The sequence below is a fragment of the Protomyctophum parallelum genome, assembly GCF_964188405.1.
Source record: "Protomyctophum parallelum genome assembly, chromosome: 16".
In the NCBI taxonomy this organism is placed as follows: Eukaryota; Metazoa; Chordata; class Actinopteri; order Myctophiformes; family Myctophidae; genus Protomyctophum; species Protomyctophum parallelum.
Genome location: NC_139711.1, coordinates 22,042,487 through 22,047,579, shown reverse-complemented (window position 1 = coordinate 22,047,579; position 5,093 = coordinate 22,042,487). Strand labels below are relative to the sequence as shown.

The 5,093-nt window shown below is 43.4% G+C and overlaps 1 protein-coding gene across 1 annotated transcript in view; it reads left to right on the top strand.

Moving 5' to 3' along the window:
* The window catches only part of tenm2a (teneurin transmembrane protein 2a), a gene marked incomplete at its 5' end in the record, with an annotated part of 299,282 nt that overhangs the window by 197,071 nt on the left and 97,118 nt on the right, over positions 1-5,093 (top strand).

The following is a 5,093-nucleotide window of genomic DNA, read 5'->3' as shown; positions in this document are numbered from 1 at the left end:
CTATTTTCATTTTGTACACGGTTCAGCCATGTAAATGTAAACCATGATGGTCGCGTGCTGGAAATAGCCCACAACGCCTTGTGAGGTTGTAGATGGGCTACTTTCAGAGAGCAACGCCGTCCCGAGCGTAACCAAACATAAAATGACCTTTTAGTGTTTTTTTAGTTCTTCTCCACTAGTCCCCCGTTAAGATCTTTGTCTATAGGTTTCATCTGGCAGTACATTTAGTCTTGGTTTTTATTTTGTTTTTATGTAGGTTTCGTCAGTGAAGAAAGTCGACTAAATCAACACTGCTTCAAACGCCAGCCGATATATAATTAAATGTATAATTTGATAAGAACTGAAATATTGTTTCCGAGGGTTAAATGTATAGGACGGGAACCCCTTTTGGTGTTTTATTAAGCATTATGTTATACTTTTAGCCGTTGAAATTGTGAAATTGTGAAAATGTGTCGCAAATCTTTGAATATATATTCTTTCAGAACGAACGTTTTTAACTGAAATCTATAAGCTCCTGGGGAGGGTTACTGGAACAACATATTTTCAGATGGGGATCAGCGGCCAATTTAATATATTTTTGGGGGTCTTTGACATGAGGACCCGAAAAACATGGAGAATATTATGACTGACATACTGTAGAAACATAGGTTTTTCAGAAAACTGTCAGAAGACATTTGTAGATTCTGGTCTCAGGTCTAAATGGGTTAAACTAAAGGTTTTTTACTTTTTAGTTAAAAGGTTAAATCACTATATTGTACATTTTCTGGTAGTTGACGAAATTTCAGCCAATCAGGAGAGAATAGCTTTGTACAGTATGAGCTTAACCCATTTTAGTCGGGCACCCATTTTGGTGTCAGCATCATGTTATGCTTTAGCTATTGAAAAATAGCAGATCTACAAGCTCATAGCGCGCCACCCATAGACTGTAAAAAATATGGACAAAGCGTTCCCCGGGTCTAACATGGACGTAAAATGAAGCCTGTAATTCTATGGTAATTCCTGATGTAAATCGCCATATTTCTAGATCCGTTTTGGCCCAGCTGGCCATTGGCTGGCTCTGTTTTGGCCCAGCTGGCCATTGGCTGGCCCAGACACGAGGCGGGACTTCCCCCCTTCTTCTCCGTTGGTTTTTATTTTGACTCGAGTGGGAGGGGAATCCCGATCATAGACTGTAACGGTAGCCACGCCCCTCAGAACATACGTGACTTTATGGTCATTCTTTTAATTAATGGGACCATAATTTTCCAAAAAGAATATTATGACATTAGAAATGAGACTTTAAACTAGTGACTGGAAGCAGAAAGTATTCATGACCATGTTTATTAAGGTAATACAGTCTAGGTGAAGTTGGGCCCAAATACATGGACTTCTATGGGGCTATGGGTTTTTCTGGGTCCAATGACAGCGCCACAACAGGCCATTATATGAATCGCGATTTCCTTATAGGCTTCACAAAATATCTGTCTGACTGCCCCCCTGGCGCCACCGAGTGGCGCGCTACGAGCTTGTAGGTCTGCTATTTTTGAAAAATCGAAGAACGACTTAGAATCTGATCTCAGGTCAGAATGGGTTCATCAGACCCAGTGTTCGTCCAGTGGAAACCTCGTATGAATCTGATCTCAGGTCAGAATGGGTTAATGTCCATAGAGTTCTTTGTGTCCTCACTTAATCTGTATCCTGACTGTTCTCTCTCCTGATTGGATAGTTTCAGTTTCTGAAAATGCATTTTCTGTTTAATAAAAAGCTGGAGAGACATGGAGACCTCTGTTACTGAACAATCACTCTATAGCAATGAGTACTATCACAATATAGAGCTATTTAACACTCATTTTAACCCAAGGAAATGACATACATACACTATATCCTATACCTTTAATTATTTCTCTACCAGGTATATATGTACCCCCCCCAGCTATGGGACGTTATTTGCTAGGTCCGTATAATGTACGTACCCCCTCGTATACGCGCATATAATGGTTGAGCCCCACGGCAGCTTTTAACATTGATCCGGTTGCCATGCATCGCCTCCATCACCACCAGCTATGGGACGTTACGATGCTCTCCATTTACCTTGGTTCATAGCAGGATTTTCAAACCTCCGTAAGTCGGAATCCATGTGCGCTGTCCTTGGTGGATCTTCAGCAATCCAAAGTTCGGATGTCATTTGTGACTCTTGTCTCGCTCCCGACATGTATCGTTTCTGGCGACAGGTAAAACAGTGTGCGCTAATGCTAATGAAAGCAAATGGTTGCAGTGAGTGTAGAGCTACGATGCAGAGTTAAGATTTTAGGTGTGTTAGATGCAGGTGTGATGATGGCCTCGGCATATATACCGGTAGTGAAGTGAAGGTGATGCCATGCAGTGCAATGCCAGGAGGTATTGTATCAGCCAGAAATGCCTATAGTGGTTTTATGCTCTGTTTGCATAACACTGTGGCTCGCCCACAATGACGCTCATCAAACCAACGACAGCACATGTTTATGGCAGATGACACACACACACACACACACACACACACACACACACACACACACACACACACACACACACACACACACACACACATCCAGGCAACATTACATCTTGCCCCGGCTGTCAAGGGAACAGTCCCCAAAAACAACATCACCACCGGCGGAGAGAACGCAGCCGTCATTTACCCCCCCCCCCCTCCCTCGCCACTCCCCCAGAAACAGGGCTGTCACCCAAAATAGCTCCCCCAACATTTTTCTTCTTTCCCTTCATTCCCTTGTTGTGATGTGAAGGGGAATGAAATGTTTTCTTACTTTGTAGAAAACTCTCTCTCTCTCTCTCTCTCTCTCTCTCTCTCTCTTTGTCGGGGGAAGTAACATGTATGGCGGCCGGGGGAAACAAAGACGGGCAGAATAAAGAGCTGACAAAGAGGAGGAGAGAGAGAGCATCCTCACACACACACACACACACACCACACACACACACACACACACACACACACACCCACACACACACACACACACACACACACACACACACACACACACACACACACACACACACACACACACACACACACACACACACACACACACACACACACACACACACACACACACCAACAACACCACAACAGAGGACAAAGGAAGGAGAGTCATTGCTTTTCATCTGTCACTTGCTCTCCTCCGTGAGGCGACGTGTCAGCTGTCAGGGCGTCCACATTAAAGTGGGGGAAAGCTGTCGGATGGGAGAGAGTTTGTGTGTTAGCAGCATTACGTTATGCTTTAGCTATTGAAAGATATCAGATCTACAAGCCCATAGCGCGCCACCAAGTGGCGCGCTACGAGCTTGTAGGTCTGCTATTTTTGAGAAACCGAAGAACGACTGACATAGAAACATGGCTTTTTCAGAAAACTGTCAGGATGTAGAAGAAATTTTTAGAATCTGATCTCAGGTCAAAATTTGTTAAATGACCACTTTTCAACCTACAGTACTGTCATAGAATTGGTCCTCACTAATGTTCAGTGCGTGTTTCGTGGCGTGTTTCCTCCTCCGCGTCATCAGTGCCCATACCCGAACGCGGGGTTGGCGAAAGGGCCTTTCTGTGTGGAGTTTGCATGTTCTCCCCGTGTCCCCTAGGGTAGGTACCCTCACATGTTCTCCCCGTGTCCCCTAGGGTAGGTACCCTCACAAAAAACATGCAGTAATCCTGGTCACTAAACTGCCTCCCCCTGGCCAGCCGGGGCGCCTGATGGAGGGGAAAGGAACTGGTTGGAATAACGTGTTCCTTCCACGCGCTACGTCCAACCAGGGACACTCCCCCCTGTCAGGTGCAAAGGAGCAACTTGGACACTCAGGCATGAAGGGAGCATGAGTTCAAGTCCGTTGCTCTCCCCTTGTCCCCCATATATGGGGACTAGGTTGGTGGAGGGTGTGTAGAGCCCAGGATCACATTAGATGATTGACACAGGGGTGAAAAATGGGTTACAAAATCGTGGGATAAAAAATATATTAAAAAATAAATAAACCCGTCTATGGTGACATCATCGATGGGGAGTCGAACCGGCAGGCTTTCTATTACTGAAAAGTTGCAATGTGATAATGGAAGCCATCGTTCTCACGATAATACAAATGATCTTATGTTCAGTCAGATAACTCACGAATAGATTTAACCAATATTTATTATAGAATGAGAAGTGCATATTATAATATTTTATCTTGGCGTTCGGCTCTGCTACATTTTTCTCCCTGCTCGGCACAATAAACAACACCATCATAAAACATTCAGAGCAGGGAGATAGATACTTGAGTAAAAGTACAAATGTGTTGACATCAAGGTACTCATTACAGTACTCATTGCAGAATAATGTCCCATTTCACAAGTTCACAATGCATCAAATGTTGTTTGACTACCTGGGTGAGCTTGTTTTATCTCTAACTGAGAGATTGCTGTATCTCATGACAAGATGTTCAAAGTGAGAACACTCTCAGTGATCTAGACCATGATCAGGGATGTGTTTACAAACTGCCTTTGCCTTTTTGTAGATGTTGTCTGCATTGATCCGAAAGGTAATCGTTTGATATTTAATCGACTAAACTAAAACTAGACTATAACACTCAAACATTTCAGATGACTAAAGTATGAATTGAAATTGAAATTAAGTTTAATTCCAAAGACTATGACTAAAATTAAAATGTGCTGCCAAAAATAACACTGCAGGTATCGTGAGGTATATACAGTGGCGTGCACAGACATTTAGAGGGGCAGGTGCTCAAGTGAAAAAAGGGCACCTTGTGCAGCGCATTTTGGTGCTTAAGCTATTGAAAAATAGCAGATCTACAAGCTCATAGCGCGCCACCGAGTGGCGCGCTACGAGCTTGTAGGTCTGCTATTTATTTATTTTTATCGAAGAACGACTGGCATAGAAACATAGCTTTAGATTGTGGGGGCCTAAATAATATAGTAGAAGCGTTTTTTATCAAGATTTGATCAATGTCACCGCATGGTCCAGACACTACAAATTAAGAAAAATAAATAAAACTTTTTTTATTTTTTTTAAAGAGCACATTGCCAAAAAGGGCAGGGGGTGCTCTAGCACCCCCTAGTGTCTATCTGTGCACGC